At 43.7% G+C, this 23212-nt stretch overlaps 1 long non-coding RNA gene across 1 annotated transcript; it reads right to left on the reverse strand.

The window, feature by feature from the left end:
- Nucleotides 1-18709: 18709 nt before the first annotated feature.
- On the reverse strand, nucleotides 18710-20649 carry LOC135374255 (uncharacterized). The gene is made up of 3 exons (XR_010416813.1): nucleotides 20362-20649; nucleotides 20080-20285; nucleotides 18710-19605 (listed from the first exon to the last, which is right to left on the reverse strand). It is a non-coding gene; the product is annotated as an uncharacterized LOC135374255 (long non-coding RNA).
- Nucleotides 20650-23212: the final 2563 nt, after the last annotated feature.

Below are 23212 nucleotides of genomic sequence, written 5' to 3' on the forward strand. Positions count from 1 at the left end.
GAAACTTTCGTCACAATATGAAGGTAACTTTCTTAGATATATGTAATGGAGCCGTACTAACGTAATCCCCTTGATCGTTTGATTTCTTTCGTTCCCATGAACAATTAGGCTGCTTGCTTTCTACCCTTAAACAGTACTGTAGCATTTTTGAATAGGGGCTCACATTTTTCACTACTTATCGTATGCCCCCCTCCATGTAAACTGTAGTGGTAACCTGTAAACTCTACCCCCACGACAATTTATATACCGATTTTCATGGTTAATTTTGCAGCCCATTTCTTTTTGTGTTTTTTCGTTCCTCTCTAATGCACTAAGCGATTTCCTTTTGGCAAATACCAAGTATACCCCAAAATACTTACAAAATTTGTTAGTCTATGTCCAGTCTCATATACATGCGGTATTACGCTCAAATTATATTTATACATATATATATACGTATACTACTATATACCGTAATTATGTATATATACATAAGGCAAGGGAACACTCCGACGGATTTGAGGGGTTAGTGGAATACAAAGAGGTTTAGTTTGCATAATTAAAACATTATTTAGGAAATGGGGAAGAGTCTACGTTTCGGAGGGAAGCTCCTCCTTCTTCGGGACAGAAGAGGCAACAAGACTGTCCACGGCTTTTATTGCTTCTAGCTTGCTGGCGTAATCTTGTGTATTCGCGCCGCCAGGCGCTCGTCGATGGGTCATGTTCTGGACGGTTCGTTTGTCGCTGTCCGGTGTTGTGTTACTGCCCTGATGTTCGAGGGTCTTCTGAAGTCAGTGCCGGAGGTCATCGTCTTTCTTCCAAGGGCGTCGTCCGTGGTAAAATCATATCTGGGAGTCCGGGGTTCAGGTCATCGTGTTTGGGAGCCTTAGGTGGCCTCCTCGGGAAGTCGTGGTTCGGGGCGTTGTTCTCGTGGCCCCGTTGCTTCATCAATAGTCCATGTAAGGCGAAGTCGTCTATCTGCTTTTCCCGTAGCATTGTCCAGAGTGCGGGGATGACCTCCAGCCTTATCTGAAAGAGAAGAACACGGCGAGACGGAGGATAGCTAATTCTTTAAGTATCTAACTGTATACTGTTTACAGTATACCTCGTGAAGAGTTTCTGAAGAAGTTTCTTCCCCGTATACCAATATTCCCCACGATGATGGTATAGCTGCAGCCGAGGCGGCTTGTTCCAAGTACTCTGATTCGTCTTGTGATCCATCTGTCGTATCTACTCTACTAGAACTGATCCTAAAGAACAACAGCTTTGAATTTAACGATGGCCACTATTTACAAGTCAACGGCACCGCTATGGGCACTAAAATGGCACCAAACTATGCATATCTATTCATGGGTTCACTAGAAGAAGCATTCTTGAGCACGCGTGAGGACAAACCCACTGTATACAAGCGCTACCTTGATGACATATTTATGATCTGGCCACATTTGGAAGACAGCCTATTGGAATTTATACGCGATTTCAATGAGTTCCATACTTCTATTAACTTCACTCACACGTATTCTCCCGTCACTGTTAGCTTTCTTGATGTTCAAATTAAGCTAACCAATGGAGTTTTAACGTCTGATCTGTTCCGTAAACCCACAGACTCTCAGCAGTACTTGTCATTCCATAGTTGTCATCCTCGCCATACGAAACTGGCCATTCCCTACAGTCAAGCTCTTCGGTATAGGAGAATCTGCTCGAATGACGACGATCTGGACAGAAATTTAGAACAGCTGCAACAAACCTTTGTCGGTCGTCAGTATCCACCCGATCTAGTTCAAGATGCTCTCAACAGAGCTCGCAAGGCAAACCGTCTAAGCTTACTCGAGAAAAGACAAAACAAATCAGAAAGTAATGCTGTGAACTTAACTGTAACATTCGCCGGAAGTATCCCAAACATTAACAACATACTTAGCCGCCACCACAGTATCCTTCTCCAGTCAGAACGCACGAAAAACATATTTCCTAATCCACCACGTGTCGCTTACAGACGTACACGTAACTTACAAGATAGCTTGGTCCGCTCTAAAATAGGCGAACCCACTAGCCCTCCGGCGGGCTGCCATCCATGTAATGGCAAGAGATGCCAGATTTGCAAGTTAATGCAGACCGCACAAACGGTCAGAATTACGAATTCCAACTTTACCGTCAAGATCAACGCAGACGTAGACTGTAACTCGTGCAACGTTATCTATGTAATCCAATGCAACACATGCCGGGCCCAATACGTGGGTCAGACAAAAACTTCTTTCCGAATTAGATTCAACAATCACCGATCGGATGTTACCAAGAAACCTAATCTTCCAGTCTCACGCCATTTCAAACAACCAAAACATGAAATCAACGAAGCATCAGTTTTTATTCTCCAGTCAAACTTTATCTCCGACCGCTCCCGGGAACAACGGGAATCTTACCTAATTTACAAATTCCGATCGGCCATTAACGAGAACCCTGGCATGCTGTCAACAATAAGAAGTTTAACAACCTAGATAAGACCCTGTTGCCTTTTCTGGTTTCAGCCAGATCAAAATCCCCACTGACCCACAAGGACGATGACCCCACTCCTGGACCTGACGCAAAAGCCCTCTGGAATTTCCCCAATTGACAACCGCCAGGTGGAGGGAATTGCCCCCAACCGACCACGTCATTCTCAAGCCCCTTATCAGCCTCGTGGCCACATTTAGCTCTTTTGTCCCGAAGAAGGCGGAGCTTCCGCCGTAACGTAGACATACTCCCTAACTTTTATAATTTTTAAGTTTCAATAAACCCCTTTTTTGTTACTTCCCCTACTTTCGTCTTCTGTCTCCCATTTATTTCAACTATATATATATATATATATATATATATATATATATACCCCTGGTTTGCCAATTCGGAACGATGCGCAGCTACCCAGGGCCGACGAGCCGCAAACACGGCGAAACACGTGTCCTCTGGTGCTGCCGCATCGTTCCATGAGTATCTATATATATATATATATATATATATATATATATAATATTCCAAACATTAAGGGTATACTGAATCGACACTATAGCATACTTCGCACAAAGGAGATTTTTCCGCAGGCACCTCGTGTCATCTACAGGCGCGCACGCAATCTGCTAGATAACTTAGTTCATTCTAAAATCAACGAACCAAATGATTCACCAATGGGTTGTCACCCATGTGAAGGCCGCAGATGTCAAATATGCAAATCAATGCAAAACACCACCATAGCCGAAAGTACTAGTTCTCACTTCAGAGTGACAATTAGAGCAAACCTAGACTGAAATTTGTCCAACGTTATCTATCTCCTTCAATGTAACGCATGCCAAGCACAGTACGTGGGCCAGACAAAAACCGCATTCAGAATCAGATTTAACAATCACCGATCGGACGTGACGAAAAAAACCGAATCTTCCAGTTTCACGCCATTTTAGCCAGCCAGGGCATTCAATTAACGATGTTTCAATTTTCCTTCTTCAAACAAACTTCAGTTCCGACCGGTGCCGAGAACAGCGCGAATCTTACCTTATCTACAAATTCCAATCTATCATAAACGAGGACCCTGGTGTACTGTCAACAATAAGAAACTTATCTGCTTAGATAGTGTACTGCTGCTTGTTCCCCTTTTCTTTGCAGAACAACAGTCCACAGCCCTTGGATTTCATCCCACCTCCTAGACGATGACCTCTTCACCGGACATGACTCAACCACTTCCTTGTACTTGACCTGCTGACGGCCGCCAGGTGGCGGGACCCCCCGATTGTGACGTCATTGTAGCGCTGTATAAAACTCCAAGTGTCACTTGTCATTCTTCAGTCCTGACGAAGGCGGAGCTTCCGCCGCAACGTTGACTTCCCCCTTAACTTTCCACTAGTAAATAAATAACTCCCCCTTTTTCTACTTCCTACATCTTCGTTGTCAGCCTCATATTTTGTTAGTACCTATTTAATTTCGCGGTCGCCCGAACCGCTTTCTTCCAGCATATATATATATATATATATATATATATACAGGGTGTTTCAAACAATGTGTCATTCGGACTTTATAAAAAAAAAATAAAACGGGGCGACGGAAAAATACGGGGTAAACGGCATTTGTGTGGCAACTGAATTTGAAACCTTGCAAAAATATTTTCATTTGATTTTCATTAAAAGAAATTAAATTTCTTTAATTGAATCAAAATTTGCCAAGTTAACCTCACTTTTTTTTCTGTTTTTTTTCGCAAAATAAGAGACCCCAAGGCGAACGGAGTCAGATCCACCAAGAAATCCGCTCGATATTGGAAATGGAACTGCCAAAAAAAAGTCCGGAAATTGAGGCTTCAGAGTTTCGGGTATTCAACGGCCCACAAAATCAGTCGCAAAGAGGCAGGACATGCTCCTGCCCCCATTAAGCTAGAAAAATTTATCGCTGGACCGGCGTGCAGCACAAGACGCGCCGATAACAAGGCGGCTTACATTCCACCATACGTTGATAAGCGGCAAACAAAAACTATTCCACCTCTTTTATTCCCGCCCTTTCTCTTTTCTTTTTTTTTTTCTCGACTTTCTTTCTTTCATGGGGGCAGGAGCATATCTTGCTCTCCGCGCATCTTTGCGACTGATTTGGTGTGTCGTTGAATACCCGAAACTTTGAAGCCTCAATTTCGGGACTTATTTTGGGCAGTTTCATTTGCAATATCGAGCGGATTTCTTGGTGGGTCTGACTAAGTTCGCAACGGGCTCTCTAATTCTGTGAAAAAAATGAAAAGAAACATTAGGCTGACTTGGGAAATTTTGGAGTTCAATTAAAAATTCAATTTCTTTTAATTAAAATCAAATATTTTCGCACAGTGGCAAATTCCGTTGCCAGAGAAATGCCGTTTACCCCGTATTTTTTCGTCGCCCCGTTTTGTTTAAAAAAGCGTGTCATTCTGACTTTATAAACACCCTGTATACGAGGTTGATATATCAGACGGCTGTGAAGTTCAATAAAAGTAAAATAAGACTTGGACGACAGATTACAGGAAAGTTAACAAGAACTAGTTTATTTAGTGGGTAACCTAATACAAAGATTATAATATACTGTAATATACATACAATGTTAATATGTATACAACGACGGACTGTGTCGTTGATTACTGTACTTGGCAATCCCGACTCTTGTAATCTGCCAGCGTGGTTCGTACAACCTTCCGTTCCATGCTCGCAAGACTTGCTTACAGAACTAAAAATCGCTAGTTCCATCGACTGATAGTCCGGACAAGTACTTTACTATTCTGAAAAGCTGGAAAATGGCTTTATATGATTAAAATAATTTGCTGTTGTTCCTGTAGCAGGGTAAACCTGTTCCACGCTTTTCAATCTTCCCTCATGTTCGTGTCACTTTGATTTTGTGCCGATATTATTTCAGAGCATGGTCTAATGTCTTGTGCTCTTGTTGCAGAAAAAAGGGTACCTAGTCAAGTGGCACGGGTATCCAAAGGGGGCCTGCACGTTCGAGCCTGAGGAGAATCTGAACGCAGTCTGCCTCAAAGCCCTCGTCGAGCCACCGAAACCCAGTGACGATCGCGTACAGTCATCAGCCAACAAGGTCCTCCTAGAAGTCCAAACGAAGTTGTCCAGCCCCAGAAGGTCCAACGGCGTGATCAAGGTGGACTTCGATTTGGACATATTCCGCTGGGTGTTTGACAATAAAGGGAAACCCATCACGAAGGGCTGGATCCTCTGCGAGGAAGTTGACTTCGAACGGCTGTCCCTTCCACCGGGCTGGTGGAAAAGGCTTGGCAAGAACAACGAGGGAGGCGTGGAAGTTGAGTTTCCTGTGAGGGTCAAGTCGGCACTCAGGCTCAAGAAAAGCCCAGGTATTTCTTCCAATGGATTACCGGTAGAGACCCTTCGCATGTATTTTGTTACGCGGGGTATTGCTACGCTCTGCAATGGAGTGGCATGAGCAAGCGACTGCGACAGTACAGGACGGTCGCATCGTCCTTTCTTTGACAGGGCGTGCCGTTATTGCACTTCAGAAGGAAACACTCAGCAGCCCTTTATCGTACTATGATATTGTCAGTGTCAAATTGTTACCTAACGGCGTAACGGTTAGTCAAAATTCAGCGGATGCCAACGAGAAAATCCGTCACTTCTGTTCGAGAATTGCTGCAGAGAGCCGAAAAATAGGAAGGGAGCGTCCTTACACTAATTTCCTTTCCAAGACTCTTCGTGTCTGGTTACCCATAGATTCCCCAGTACCAAAAGCTCAAGAGCAGCTTGAAATAGAGTTGTTGCAAAGAATAAACGGAGATCTTTCACAGAAGCTATCGCAACTTGAAGACGAGCTTTGTGCATCAGTGGAACAAAACAGAGAACTGCGACGTTCGCTGTCCACCTTAAAGGGACCGAAAAGTGAATATAAACCTATCGAAACTTTATGTTCAGTGAAAAGCTTGAACCTTCTAAAGTTCAAATGTCAAAGAACTCCGCTGAAATCGCTGTAGTTTTTTTTAAATCGAATTTTCGATGATTGCATGTCTAGGTACCTAGTAGGAAACCGGCAGTCTCTCAACAATGGCATCACACCGCGCCATCTGTCGAGGACGCATGTAATACGCGCGCTTCCACCCGCTAATCCGGTGAAAACGAAAGTGGCTGTGAGCGTCTGCAACCACTTTCTACGTCGAAAATGTCGAGTCTCCCGACCCTGAGTGCGCTAGAACTCCGCATTCTAGAACTATCGCGCGCACAGAACTTCTGTTCGTACGATAGCATGCCGGAAAGTGTGTGCGTCGCAGCAGAAGATTCATCGTCTTCAGATATACCGGGGTCACCGCCGTCTTCACCAGGATCTGATCGTGCCGGGAACGCGGACTCGTTAGTGAAATTTATATGTATTAGGGAGAAGCACTTGTTTAAGGTGAAACAAGCGCTGTTTTTTCGTTGTGCAGGTGATCTTGTGGGAAGTGCAAACCGATGGATACCGCGGACGAGTGTTTGTGCTGCCGGGAGGTAGAGAACGTCTCTAAAAAGCAGACGGTCAACTGCATTACAGACAACGAATATTTCGAGATACTCTGCCTCGACACCGAAGTTCTGCGAGTGTCTTTTACGTACATCCGAGATACTGAAGAGTATGGCAACATACGTGACATCGCCGTGAACAAGTGAGTGTTTACGCGCTACTTGAACGGCAAACTGAATGGAAAAACCTTATTTCTGCAGGAAATTCCGTTATATCGCCTATCGGCAATTCACAAGGTGGATATGGGGTGGTCTGTGAAAGCACCATAGGAAGATTCTACCTGCATGCGTGGTGCATGCCATTAGGGATGCTTTTCCATCAGATGTGTATAAGGGCTTTGAACCTGCACACTTGTAAAAATGTATATTGATGCCTGCAAATTTTCATTTCTAGCTTGCTGCGAATTTTTTCATTGCTTTTTCTTTCAGATAGTCACACAATATTGTAATTATTATGTTTGTGCATGGATGCCTGGGGGCATATCCATTTGTACATTAGTGTACTCATGTCTTGTATATATGGAGAGTAAATAACATAATTTTTATCATTGTACTTCACCTGAACTGTGTTTATAATTTTTTATACACTAGAGATTGACCAGGTTTGCAAATGCTAATTAACGGTTGAAAACACTTAACTTGATTTCACTAAAAGGAGCTAACTGATCCATTATCATATGACCAATTAACATTTGTAAAGAAAGTCCTTAGTGCTGGCTTAAATGGTACAGCACCTCTGCATCTCAGTTCACAGTTAACCATGCAGCACCGGTGTGGGCAAGAGTACTCCAAAATGGCTACATAATTTATTATGCAGTAACAGGCACACACTACCTTTGCAATGCTATTTTTTAAGATGAAATACACTGACACTTTTCTGCACACAGTATTCGATTCGCCACCATTCGACAACAAAACTACTGTGAACAGTCTCTGTGAATGAGAATGACTGTACCCACGTGTTCTTTTTTTCATAAGTCCTCGGTGACTGTGACCGAGATACTTTTGTAAATAAATTTTGACAGTCCTCCAAATATAAACTGGCTTCAGTGTACGCAACAGACTTCTCGGAACAATTAATTGAAATATAATAAAACAGCCGAGACAACATTTTTTCATAACTCTGTATTTTTCTTTTTTAATGTCCAGCAATTTAGGAGACAGAGTAGGACTTTCTGCTCTCTGATGTTTTCATGTACTTCATAGAGCTGTAAAACCTGAAAAAAAAAAATAGATAAGATACAGAATGGAAGTATAAACAGTTTTGCCTTTCACTTTTGAGCTTAACAAGAAAGTTACATTTTACCATAGATGTGGTTTTGTATTCTCCTGTTGATGAAAAGGGTACAGGAATAATAATGAAGCAAATAGATGAAGCTAAGAACTTTTCTTCGAGAGTGTGCTAATTGTGACAAAAGAAATATACGATGAAAGTTGTACAGAAACAGCAAATGTCTGCTGACAAAAGTTTTAGAAATCTGGATGTTACTACCTCATGTAGTTCCCGTCCAAAAGTAGGACTACTCGACATTCTTCAGTCGCAGCACGGTGCAGAGGTGGAAGTTGTGGCTAGAAAAAGATTTGGCATGTTCACAAGGTCATTAGTGCACACCAACATACATGACAACATAGACAACATGATGGCTGCAAACTCACAATTATTCAACAGCACAAGAAACGGAAAGCATGAGTAAAAAAGGATAGCGTCCATGCAGCACGTGTAAAACCACATAATCTCAGGGAAGGTAGAATCGGGAGAGCAATAAATGACTTGAGTCCGAAATTGGGTAACTTGGCATAGTTAGGACCAAGGATATGGGCTGCTCCAATACACACTCTGTTTCTATTGTACCCTTGCAATTGTCTCGCATGTATTTTTCTGCTGCATCGAGCGAAAGAGCATCAAGGTACCTAGATTCACTCTACATTCAGAATTGTAATAAATATTATGGGGCTCCACCCCATTTCTTGAGGTAATGTGCTGAAATGGAGTAATGGGTTGCCTCAGAGCGATGACGGAAATCCTATGGTGTCCAAAAGCATTAGAAGTGCTTTGACAATTTGTGTGGGGCCAGTGAATAGTACTGCAAGGCATATTTCCTTGAGCTTGACGTGCAGAAGCTGCATACGTGTATCAGTGCATAATTGATGTTAAGATACAGAAACTATAAAGCTACGACCTTAGGGTGTTTGTATGTCAAATGAAGTCCATTGGTAGCAGCCCAAAACTCACATATGTGGTCCTTACCAACAATATGCATGTTAGAAGTGTCCTTGTTTAAGAAAAAGGGTTCTGCTGCAATTGTCCCCCTCTGTGCCCTGGACTACGCCATTCTCTTCATGATCTGTGGTTATGGTCCTGTTATGCACCTGTGCGAAGACTTGCAACTGAAAGACGAGGAAAAAAAAGAGAAAAATACTGGAATTACAATCTGAAAGCATGATATAAAGAAGAGTGCAGCTACAGCCACATAGCGCGGACAATGACAGTGATATTTTAACATGCTGTGGTACGTAAGTGGTTGCAAAGTTTTCCATTAGTCTTGCCGTGGTCACTTGACAGTTGGTTAAAAGTAGAAAAGCTTTTGATGCATGACACCAATCTCCTTTTTCATTCTCCCAAGGAACCTACCTCCCCTCACTGTACAGAGAGTTGCGCGGCATGATGATGCCACAGATGGACACTTACAAAACATATGAGCAAATCTGTCTGTGCAGTCCTGTACCTCTCATACTATAGGGTACAACGAAGTCAAGTCAATAAGTCACATTGCAGTATGGTTAACTTCAATGAACAAAAACCTCAGATAAGGAGTCGCAACACTTTATATGAGTAAAAAGTTCTGCTGGCCACCTTATCATCACTGGTGTCACGTAACAGTATATACATATGCATGGATCAGGAAGCATTAGGTGCACCTTCATGCACTTTGTGAGTATGGAGATGGGAGGTAGGTTGTGGAACACACTTTCATGGAGAAAGGATTAAGATTTCAAAGAAAAGCAAGTAGAACAATATCAAACAAGTCTGGCATACTATAACAGACAAATAAACAGAAAGCAAGAAAAAGCGTATGCACTGCAAATTCAGGGAAGAATCAGGTTCAACTCTAAACTTTCAGGCTCCAGTTATTGCGTGCAGCTGGAGGATGACACCTACATTCTGGGCTACAGGCTCATATTCTGGGCTATAGGTTTTCAACATGCCACTTGATTATTATGCCACGAATTCAAAAATAACTGTTACATAATCCGGTGAAGGCAGACCATGTCTATTTAAAGGGGCACTAAAATGCAAAAAGAACTACTTACATGAAAGTACGTGTTTGGATTATAGTATAATACAATCGAAACTAGCTCACAAAGCACCACCATTTGAAGAAAAACGCAATGTAAACAGTATTTGGCAGCAATGAGCACGATTGAAGAGGGGCAGCAACGATTGGCAGCATCCAATGAGGTAGTAGGAGAAGCCTTTCGTGTCCATGTGGATTTGGAACGGGGCTAGCCGGAGCACGTACACCATATATGTGCGACATGATGTGTGTTGGTCACATCACTTTTTCAATACAGATTTACTGAATCGTTGCCCACAACAGTTATCACAAATGTTCCACTGACAACAATTATATTCACGTCCTTCGCACTATTGTTTTTCACAGTTACTGCTCCATAGCATAGCATGTGCGGCAGACATTCACTGCATTCGTGCCGAAGCAAGGAGCCTGGTATAGTTCTGACTGCACTTTTGTAATGGAATCAATGTACATATTGAGTTATGATGTCATGTGCAAAGTTAGCATGTTAGCAGTTACGATGTCAAAGTCTGCCTGGGGCACGATAAAGCTGAAGACCCCCCCAGTACTTAACACAGCGTGCCCTTCCGAGGTGAAGACCGGTGAAAAAGCAGTTGACAGAAACAAACCGTTTCCGGTGCCAATTTATCTGTGTGAATTGCAGTAGTTGGTCACATGACTCCAGTGACAAAGAGAACAAAGTGGTGCCTTTTTATAACACAGTCCTTTCCTATTATTCTTTCAGTAGCTTATAGTAGCCACTGGAGCCAACTGACTTGGGTGCGGGTGCCAAATATACCAGTTGTTGATTTATTGCGCACCGTGCTGTCCAGACTTACTATCCTGTGCCGCCTTAGGGAAGGTACCCAGGGCTGCTGCCGCCCCCCCCCCCCCCATGAAACGGCTCTGACTGCATGTAACGCAATGTAAAGTTAACTTGTTTTTTGCATTTTAGTGCTCCTTTAACAACCTATCCGAAGTAATTGGTACTTCCCTTCATTCATCTTTGGAGGCTTTGACGGAGTTTTGGTAGAGCGGGCTATCCAAAGCAGCTCCCAGGTCAGGACTGCAGTTGCAGGTGGCCCCATGAGAGCTATAGTGCAAGGTGAAGTGCTCAAGTGAACAGTGCTCAACAGGAAGTTATGCAAGGAGGGTAAAGCAACATTACATCACTCTGTTGGAAAGCGAAGGATCCTTCTCGCAATCAGGACCTCTTTCGATTCACGTGGGTAAGCTGCAGTCATTGGCGCAGGCTCGGGACTATGGTGGGCTCCTACCATGGCACTGTATGTTGTGCTTTCAGTCACTTTCACAGCCCCCTTTAGAAGGTTTGTCACATAATCTGTAAAGAGATAAGCAGTACAAATGCCTATATCATAAACGGAAAGAGATTTCCATACTGTAAGTGGCCTTTGTCTTCACTGTAGAAACTACTTCTGCCCCTTTCTTTGTTTTTAGGAGCTTCCTCCTGAACATCTGCTGTCCATCCTTTCCATAAGCATACTCCCGGTCAGCATTTTCATTGAAGTGCAGGGCAGCTATTTGTGTCCTACAAGGAGTGATACAAGAGATAAGACATTGTAAATGTGATACCTTACAAGTAACCTCTTTGACAACCTATACAGTAAAGAAAAAAGGTCAAGCACTACGTCAACCCCTCGTCTTTCTTCCCATTTCAAAGCGTGGGTACGCACCTAGCACGCGTAACTTTCGGTGTGTATGCTGTGGACTTAGGAGCGAACTTCAGTATGACGGAGTGGTATGACTCTAGCCCTGATGTCTGACCCACTCTTGATAGTTGTTGAACATCCTTCAGTAGCCTTGGGTTCAGTACAATCTTCAGAAGTCTTGCATAAGCTACGGTACCTGTAGATTCAAGTCATTTGTTGTCCTCACCATGTACACTGTACATACATTATGTCTAGTACGTGTGAAGTATGCTAGACTAACACACGAAGGAAAAATGTGCTACTCCTAAAGGGATGTAACGTTTTATTATGTATGCTCCCAAACATGCAAGTACACACCTTGGTGGGACCGGCTCCGTTGAACAGTATTGCACCGGAGAGCAGAACGTTTCCTGCAGCCATCCTGTTCAATTCTGGCTGACTGTTCCAAGAGAATTTGTGGCCGCTTGCATATTCGGACACAACAGTAAGAAGCGTGCCCCGAACTGATGTGGTAACCTTGCATGACCCACTGCAACTGCGACATGCTTTGAACAATTCCAGTAATGGGGCTTCAAAGACAATGAATTTTCGCTGTTCCACTGGACATTCAGGTGTGTGGTGTCTCTAGAAAATTAATTGGCCATCTTTAATCATCAGTTTGCTTCAACAGAAAGTGTTCCTGTACCCTTCAAGGACGCTATCCTCAGATGGGTAGTAGCTCTCATCAGATTCTTCTCCCATTGTTGAGGTCATACAGATGTTCTGCACCTGTCCAAAGACTCCAAAAATGTTGCAAAGTCTGCAACACGTAACAAAGCTAATGGTTCCACCTGTGGACTTGGCCGAATCTGCGAAGTGGGGGTCGATGTAATTATTGGCCCACGTGATGTCCTTTCAGGTGTCTTTGTATCCATGTAAGGATTGGAAAAATATTATCAATTGGATACAGACTCACCCCTATCCTACCACTTGAGCAATCGCACAGCTGTAACTGGTAGAAGCAAGAAGGGGAGACGAAGCCACAGGTACGAATGCTGTCACTCCTGGCAAATCCGGATCATCATTTTTAGCATACCAGCTTCCAGCTATTTCTGTCATGTTAACTTGAGTGCCTGGATCACACACACAAGCAAAAAGAGTAATAAGAAATGCGGATCACATTGAGCACTAATCGTGTATACACTTCTTACATGCAGACTTCATAGTGGTTGGAGATATAGTGCTGCAGTAGGCATGGTCGAACTCGACTACAGTTGTTTCCTGCAAAGTAGGAAAGTTCAAGCACTGAGTATATTTGGTTCTGAATTCTTGCAGTGCAGATCTGGACAATACTTTTTTACCGCGTACTTCACAAACAGTGTCCCTCGACGTGGACAATGTGCTGGCAGCATCAGTAGTGTCATTCGATACGGTGACTTCCATGCACAAGTCCATGAAATCATTGCAGTCGACCTGAAACAGTTTTAAAACTATTTCAAAACTGAAATTTTCAAAAGATGACCAAATGATGAGATCTCTACATACTACGAAGCAGTCCGGCGCCACTTCAACACCGGAATGTCCCTAAAATTAAATTTGTTCATGTTCACAATGCCCAGTAGGTAGGATAACACAAGTTAAATGGTATGCGTCATCGCTATATTATAATTTATACATGTGTGACACCTGTACATACCTGAGACGTTGTGTTGAGCGCGTCACCAATGCGAAGCAGAATAACAGGTGACGGAACGGCAGTTTGCTTCAGACGTTTTCGCACTTCGCCAACTGCGGCAGCTTCGTAGTCATCGGCAGAAAAATGGGATGAGCACACACGACACGACTGCTGTATCTCATAGCCGAGTGCTTCGAACCACTTTCGTTTTCGCGCATTGTCCTGTGGAATCTTGTGGTAGAAAACGCCAGTCGTCGAAGATGAACAATTTCCGCATCCCCGAACGCCACAACGTACACCAGGCATTCGTAAATACGTGACACAACAGTGACAGACAAGTGCTTTGATTACTTTCACAAACTTTCACTTTATGCTTCGCGCTGCCGGTATGACCACCCACGGCGTAGACAATAAGCGCGATAATACAGACGGCCTTGCAGACGGCCTTGCAAACGGCACGGCGCGTCGTAGCTGAATGTTTTATTAGTATAGAAACTATGTTCTTCAAATGCCTGGAAGTGAACGTCATTTTTAAAATGACGTTTAGTTATAAGGATAATGTGTGTGAATTTTGTTCTCTAGAAACTAATTGTCACGTGGTACAGGTTGACCAATCCCGGACGCCCTGGACCTGAAACCCAAGTTACTCTTTTTTGCCGTTTGTTGGCAGCACCGTCCATGTTCCGGCAACCTTCAAAATATTTATACGTAAAAAATATTTGTGAGGTTTGTGAGGTAATGCTTTCTCTGTGTTACCAAACCATGATAATGTGCAGGATGGTGGGCCAAAATATGGGGGTTATTTTTCACTTTTCGGTCCCTTAAAGGGCCGAGATAGCTGAGCTCAAAAATTCACCCCATGAAGTGCCACTGGCGCATGTATCCCGATATGCGCCCCCCTCGCCATCCGCGAGTGATTCACCTTCCAACGGCGGAGGTAAAGTCGGTGAAGGAAGCACAAGAACAGACCGTAGACAGCTTGCTAAATGTGGAGGGAAAATGCAAACGACACTAGATGATCTGCTTTCTCAGTACGGTGTCTCACTCCAAGACATCATACTCGAAGACATTAAAGGCATAGAGCACAAGTTCACCTTCTCAGAAAGTAAAGTATCAGTGTCTCGAGATTTGAAGAAATCATACAGGGGACAAAAAGTTGGGAAGCTTTCCGATCTCGACCCCGCTGACAGGGATCTAATCGGAGATATTACCGCACTACTGGACGATCATTACGTGAGTAATGTGTTTTGGCAAGAGCTTTCCCATCGCTTGCAAGGTCTCCCATCCTTCAAGCTTATTAATGAATATCGCCAAAGTGTAGAGAATCTCATAGAAGTGGCAGAAACACCAGGACAATGTGTCGGATCACAGGTCTCTTTCGTAGAAGACTTAAAACACGTAATACTTGAAAAATGCAAGATCAGGCACGCTTACAGTGAGACTAGAAGGAGACGGTAGCCGCATCAGCAAAAAGGCGTCGTGGACAATTTTATCCTATGTAGTGCTCGAATGCACAGGTAATCCACAAGGTCACAAAGAAACATCGCATCCTAGCGCTAGCAGAGATACCAGAAAAGTATTTCATGCTAAGAATGGCATTCGCAAATGTCATTTCGGAAATAAATGAGCTTGTGAAAACCACCGGCATGAACATTGACAACGTGTTTGTACCACTGAATGTTTGTCTCGGCGCAGACTTAAAGTTTCTCTTAACAGTATTAGGGATGGAGTCTGCCTCCTCAGCTTTTCCGTGTCCATTTTGCACGGCTTCTCAATCTCAGCGGTGGGACTATCGCGAGCCTGTGCACGTTTTTAACGAGCCCCCTCTCGTGCGTACCCTGAAAACCATGGAGAACGATTGCGACAACTTACGAAATGGGGTACAGTTTGTGCCCCTACTAAAGATTGAGCCTTACAACATAGTTCCCGACGTCCTTCATATGAGGATGAGAGTGTTCGACAGACTTTTTGATAATGTGCTAAGGGAGTTCTAAGGCATGGACAGCAAACTAAGTGTGCAAAGAGGGTACCGAGAAGAGAAATATGTCGAAGCATTCAAAACCATTGTGGGTGAATGCGGTGTCCGGGTTTACATCTCTGCGGAGAACGAAGGGCAGAATAGAAAAGATTTTGCATCTCTTACGGGGGTTGACGCAACCATATTGTTAGAAAAACTACCGGATAGGTTGAGAGGCCGCCTGCACTCGGACACGGAAACCAGGGTGCTAAAGCTATGGGAAACATTAAGTGAACTGCTTAATGTGATCGAAAGAGATACGACAGGTATGAATGTACAGAGTCAAGCAACTGAGTTCCTCCGACTGTTTGTTGAACTCGGAAGCACTGCAAGAAAGGGGTACGGTGCAAAGTACGTTACCCCTTACATTCATATTTTAACTCATCACGCCTCGAATAAGCACTCAAAATTCAGCTGTTTGGGTTGGTTTTCCAGCCAAGGCATCGAAGAAAAAAAATGATGTCCTGAAAAGGGTTCATCACCAAAAATCAAATAAATGGGACGCTGCAAGAGACGCGCTGAAACTTGCCAAACGCGCAGAAAGACACTACGAGAGAGAGCGACGAGCGTATAAAAAGCTGATAAGGAATACTGGCAAGAGGGCGGTATAGTGGCGTCCAGAACAAAGAGACAGCGGCTGACTAGCACAGAAATAGCAGCCAGAAATTTCGATGTAGACAGCATGAGTCCTGAGGAAATTAGGACAGAACTCAGGGCGTTGTGAATGAGGCTTGTGGATGTGACGTCAGCGACGGCGCCAAACCACGTGACATTGGAAAACACGCCGCGACCGCCAGATCTCACAGCATGGAGCGAAGGCAGTGATTGTAGCTGCGTTGTGATTTTTGTTCGAGACACCTTATCGAGAACAACGAATATAGTATCATGCCTTCTTACTGTGCTGTGCCAAGATGCAACAATTCCAGCGGTTCGGTATGTTTATATATATTCATGTCTTTGTCAGTGTGCATGTGAGCGGCATTATGTCATATATTCACGCCAAGCTTCGCTGTTTTTGATAGTAAATAAGTGTTAGCAAGCTGAAAGGATTGCGTATTGTAGTTTATGTGCAAGCACAACGCGAGAATGCGTTAGCTACGCAATTCATCACGATTTCGTTCCTGACAATGTTCGATGGTATTTCAGAAGGAAGGGCTCCACTTTTTCCGTTTCCCACTCAAAGAATCGGAGAAGAAACGGCTCAAAGTATGGCTGCAGAAGATAAAACGAGAAGGGTTTTCACCATCTCAGTATAGCAAGATTTGCTCCGAGCATTTTGAGAGCAATTGTGTTCACATCCAATTCGGCAGAGCAACACTGAAGCCAGATGCCGTCCCAACGAAGTTTTCGTTCCTGAAGGTAAGTAAAAGGTTGAGTTTAAGACAACTGCATGGACTGCGAAAGCTGTTTACCCTCATTGTGAAACTTTTTTTAATCGTTCAGGGATCAGGGTTTAGACAGCGACTGATAATATCTATTATTACACTGTTACAGAAGGCACCAGAGCGTCCACCACCACGCCAAAGGGTATTGTGCCCTGCACCTGCAGATGACACTGAGACGAGTGAAACAGTGGACACTGAGGCAAGTGAAATGGTGGACAGTGATGAGCAGCTCGTTGACTGTGAAGGACAATTATCTCGACTGAAAGATGGATCAACAAACACTGACCCGGATATAGTGTCAAGCTTGCTTCACGAAATTGAAGAAAAAAACACTGTTATCGCAAACCTGAAAGAGGAGCTAGCGATGACCCAGTGGAGGATAGGTCGCTTTGAACATGACCCGATGGCCATTAAATACTACACGGGGCTTACAGATATGAAGCAGTTTCGAGCATTCTGCAACATGGTTCTGGTGTCGTGCACACCAGTATGCAGGAAGTTCGACCCCGAGGATGAGATCTTCATTTTACTTTGCAGGCTGAGAACTGGGTGCACACATTATGATCTCTCACAACGTTTCCTGGTAGACAGGTCAACTATATCTAGGATTCTTGCATACTGGATAACCCGAGTGTACAAGAGGTTAAAAACAATTAACTTATGGCCTGAGAGAAGTGTTGTTGATAAGACAATGCCCATTTCATTTATTCGAAGCTTCCCACAGTGTAGAGTGACCATAGACTGCACAGAAATCGAGATCCAACAGCCATCAAATCCTACTGCACAACAACAGACGTGGTCTCACTACAAGAACAGTAATACGTTGAAAGCTTTAGTTGGAATAACACCAAATGGAGCAATCTCTTTTGTGTCAGACTTATATGGAGGCGGTACATCTGACAAATACCTCCTTCAGAATTGTGGAGTGCTGCAGCAGCTAGAAGAAAACGACCTTGTCCTTGCTGATCGTGGGTTCTCGGGATCCTTTACAGTTGATGGAAAAACGATAACTGTGGTGACCCCTCCATTTATGGACGGTCGTGCTCAGCTGACACATAGGGAGGTGCTACAAACACGAAATGTCGCACACAATAGAATCCATGTTGAGAGGGCAATAGGTCGCATAAAGACATTCAAGTATTTTGCAAAACCTATTGACATCAAGCTGCTATACGAAGCGGAAGAAGTGTTCTACATCTGTGCTTTTTTATGTAATGCTGGTGCACCCCTTGTGAGCTGAATATTAAACGCTATGTCCAGTCTTTGCAACTACATTGTTTTGCATCAAAAAGGTACATCAGTCTATTTCTATGCTGTACTAGTGTGGTTCCCACAGTAAAAGAAAAACAAATGTAAGGAGAGATACACAAAGAAAGTAGAGTTTAGTGTCCTGCTTATGTGTACATCTCAACCAATTACATAATATTCTACTATGTACGTGGTCTCATGTACCCTGAATAATGGCAAAGATGAATTGTTTTATTTCTCAATGATATGTACAGGTCAGTTATGAATACACATGTTATGAAAAGATGGCTACATGTTATATCACATACACTTCTGTTCATTACGTGAAGAGTCATGGGTGGAAGCTAATACACACTCATTACTGTGTGGTACCTCTGCTCAGTGCCTGTGGAAGGAAGTGCATAAAATAGAAGTCCCGCAGCTTGGGTACCATGTCCTTCCACACATCAGGTTCAAAACTGATTTTTTGTACGAAGGGTTCCTTTGTGAGGTCAGCAATGACTACAAAGAAGCAATGGTGTACACCAGTGATAGCCATTTGGCCCTGGACCTGATAAAAATACATATGATCCTGTTTCAAGGATAGTGATGAGCCATTACTCACAAGATAAGGGTACATTCTGTCATTCAATGCTTCAGACACAGATTTTCCCTTAGCATTATACAGTGCTTTGCATTCAATGAGAGCTGGTTCACCATCAATGTACAAAAGACCATCAGGGGAACATGCCAGATAAGGAAACTTTGGATTTACTACCAAGCCACAGTCGTATATTATTGTTGAGTTACTGTATTCCAAAAATCTCTGTTTTGCCACTTTCTCAGACTGAATGCCATGACGTACAGCTGGAACGTGGCTGATATTTTTTTTACTAGTTAGATCAACTGCAAGTTTCTTGAAATCGTCTCTCCTAGAAATTACCCTCCCAAAATTGGATGCTGTGAGGCGGAGCTTTCTTTCATCATGCCATAAATGACACAAAAACTGAGCTCTTGTACGTTCCTGAAGTCCCTGACACTCTTGTAGGTCAAGCCGAACATGCTCAGCATAATACAGGAGGATCTGAGTTGTACATTCTTGGGGATGATAAGCAATATCTGGTAGAACAGTTGACATTGGGAGGTTGTCTGGTGGTGGCTCCAAGTAAGCGTGTTGCACAAACAAGCTTCTTGCATACATTGTGTCGGATCCCATCCCTTGGACAAACTGTTGCAACTCGCTGTCTGTAACACGAGGAACACTGACATCACATTCCCTATATTTGACAGTTTCCGAAACCATGATGTCCTTCAGACGCGTTGGTCCAATCTTGATGACAGAAGGTTGATGCCATTTCTGTAGAACATCTGTAGGTGCAATCTGGAGTCCCTGCCTGCATCATAAAAACATGTCACAATGGATATGCCAGCATTTTTGTTTCACAGAAAAAAATATGCACAATGATGTGTCCTCCTCACATCATTTTAATTTACCTGTAATAGTCTTCAAGCATATAACACAGGGCACCTAGGTGCTTACAAGATGCTGGCCTTGCACCAGCCTTGCAGCTACATTCGCCAAAACAGATTTTTCCACGCTTGTCACAGCACAGCAACAACTTGTACACCACATTTTTTCTCATTTCTGCTTTACACTGGGCGCGTACATACACCTCATCATCTTGTTCAGCATGCTGTATGTCAGCAACGTGTCCTGCTTTAAACAACTGAACAGACTTTTCACTAATGCCTGAAAAACAGTTAGCGACAGGAAAGTGACACACTTTTAGCACTGCGTCTGGCACTGGACACAAAGCAGGTTGTTGGTAAAGCGAAGCGATACGACGAAGTTGCAAAAATTGTGTTACCTTTATAATCTGCGTCTATACCAGCCTCCAACTGGCGGAAGATGAAGTAGTCCATCACATTACTCATAGTAAAGCTTTCTAGAGGAAGTGGCACCGCGACGATAGTGTGGAACCTGCAACTACCGAGGTCACTCATGGTAGCGTTCCTGCTGCTACTCTCGTTTTCGTCATTTTCGCAGCCTCAACGATTTAGGTTCCCGAGACACCTACCAAACCAACAAACAAATGCACACGTCAAGACGCACACGCAGTGAGTTGCAAAACTTGAAACTGCGCACTTACCGTCGAACCAAAACTTTTCTGTTGCCCGTGACGCTCAACCCATTCCTTTGAAGGTGATTCTTGATTATGTCACTCGAAACATCGCTCAATTCACTTGCTTCAAATATCAAACAAGATTTATCCGCGAAGCTTTTGCTGAAAATAGCAATAGAGACGCTACAACGAGCCATCTCTCCACAGTGACAACGACGACACCGAGCCAAAGCCGTGAAGGCGAATGGATGGGCCGTCCGATGTTTTCCAATGTCACGTGACTGGGCTCGCCTCCCATGACGTCACCGCACAAGCCTCATTAACACATCAGTAAAATCTAGCTTTGCACTCCGTAAAATGCTTCGGACCGCACTGCAGTCGGGTCAAGTCACGTGGGTCAAGTGTACCAAGTCCTGAAGCAAGACATCCCACTCTGTGTTCAACAAGATGTTTTGCGGTGTTATTCGAATGACTGTGTTTTTGTGCATTTAACTTATATATGTGTTGTGCTTTCGTATATTGGTTCTGCGCCATTGATTTCGCTGTGTACTTATTGTATATACCTCGTAGTGTGTTTCCATTGCGTTTGTTTCAACTGCTGCATTATTTGTGCATATCATGTTTTTCGGCGTATGATGCGACAATCTGACGATCGTCAGCTTTCATTACCTTTCTTGTACATGAAATGTCATCAGGTCTTTTTTTTTACTAATCAATGTTAACTAGACGTACCATATGGCGTTCATAAACAGTGTACATATACTTATGTCTATGTAGTCATTTTCGTTGCTGTTGCTGAAATAAAGGCCTTTCTTTAATGCAAATCTATGTTCAGTGTATTATTGACACACCGAAGTTCAGTAGACGATATTACGAACTTAGAACCTAACGACCCCGGAAGACAAAGCTATCATTATACAACCGAAAATTTTAGGAGCGGTCACTTTGCGTCTCTGCCGAACATGCACGTCCGCGATTTTGCCAAGTGAAAGTTCCAATGGTGCACCAGAGTAAATAGCCACGAGACAGAGACAATGATTAAATATATACAGACTACATAATTAACCAGTGAGCAACAGAGTTTTCGCCCCGACTCATTCAAGCTCAAATGTCCGGGGGCGGTGGCCGCTTCTCCGCTAGGTGGATCCAAACTTCCGCGCAATGCGCGAAACCTCGCTTCCTTTGCGCGGCTCTTGCGTGGCAACCCTTCATCGGATCGGGACAATTTTAACGAATGCGCTTAGAGAAGGGTATGTCTACTTGCGAGCGCGTTTCTTGCCTGTTCTCCCGTTTCGTCCACGTGTTCGTGAACCTTCCATTTTTCTGTAACCGGTCTGTAGCCTAGATCACTTCGTTCACATAATCCCCTCCACACTCTAACAAAGCAGCCATTTACTCCGGCCGTAGAAGCCCGTACGGACCCTTTCTTCCCTCCGGGCTGTTGACCCACAATTCGCATGAACCTTTAAACACGTCACACCTAACCCTTTAAATACCATGCCAATGATGAGGACGGTGCCCAGAAGAACAGTCTCTGTTCGAAATATCGGCGGCTTCTGTCCTGAGGCAACTCCCTTCCTGCAATATTGATGATGTTTTATCACACGTTACGTATTACATATCGAATTTCTTTTTTTTTTCGTTTGATCCCCACTATGTTGACATTAAGGTAATTTTTTTTCAAATTCCTAGGCATAGCCATCTTTAAATAAAAAATCCATCTTTTCTTTCGCAAAAATGCTTAAGTAGAGAAGACAAAAAAGCTAACTGCTGGGCGGTCCAGAACCTCAAGCTTTGTATCACAGTGTAGATCAATGCCTCTAGTTTGCAGGAATAAAATATTTTGAGGCTGTTTTTCCTTGTTACGAATATATATATATATATTTTTTAACTAGAGCGCTGTAGGAGCCACGCCGCACGTGAGGTTTCCGGGTTCCGGTCGCTCCTTTCCCCCACAACACTTGGCTGTTCCACGCTTCTGATGTCATATAGGTGCGTGTGATAAAAAAAGAAAAGTCAAAAGGTACAGATGTCACGCTTGAACGTGTCGAACACAGACTTCGTGGCATGGTGCAAGTTATGGCGACGCCGAGGTTAGTCACGCTGACACCCAAATCTGAGGCGCTTGGCAGTTCGCATTTTCACTTCACGACGGAAAGTGCACCAGACAGTAGCCGCCGCGAATATCTCGAAGATAACGATGCTGATATTGCGTAAACATGCTCATATGGTCCACATAAGTGCATGCTTTTCTGCAGCACCACGAGTATTCAGCTTCCAAGCATTACCGAGGAATAGCGGTCTTGATCTCGGCACAGCGCAGCAATCGTCAAAGCGCACCCCGTTACAATTTTCCCGATCCGTTGAGGGGTTGGCACGCAAGCGCCGCGGACATAGAGCGACGTTTCGCGCATTCCGCTGAAGTTTGGAGCCACCCAGCGGAGAAGTGTTTAGCTTTGGGATCGAAATCTTTTGCATTTGTGTCGTGCGCATCAAAGTGGAACGCCACAAAAAATTTCAGCAAAAAAAAAAAAAACAAAAAAACATCGGACGTTTGAGCCCCTCGTATTTTGTTCCCCTATTGCACCCTGAGAGGTCGCGTTTGACAAAATCCCTTCCAAAACGGCACTCGAAATGGCCAAGTGACCAATGTTGTCAACTTCGAGGCTTAGTTTAATATCATTTGATATAAAAATAATATTAAAGATGTCTTAAGCTGATTTTGTAATATTGTATATCTGAAAGTAACGTCACGGGGTTTGAACCCCGTGCCTTGTTCTCCTATTACACCTTCAGAGGTCGCGATTGACAAAATCGCTTAACTAGAACGGTACTTAAAATGGCCAAATGGCCAATTTCATCACTTCCGGGGCTTAAT

The sequence above is a fragment of the Ornithodoros turicata genome, unplaced genomic scaffold (genome assembly GCF_037126465.1).
Source record: "Ornithodoros turicata isolate Travis unplaced genomic scaffold, ASM3712646v1 Chromosome49, whole genome shotgun sequence".
Classification (NCBI taxonomy): Eukaryota; Metazoa; Arthropoda; class Arachnida; order Ixodida; family Argasidae; genus Ornithodoros; species Ornithodoros turicata.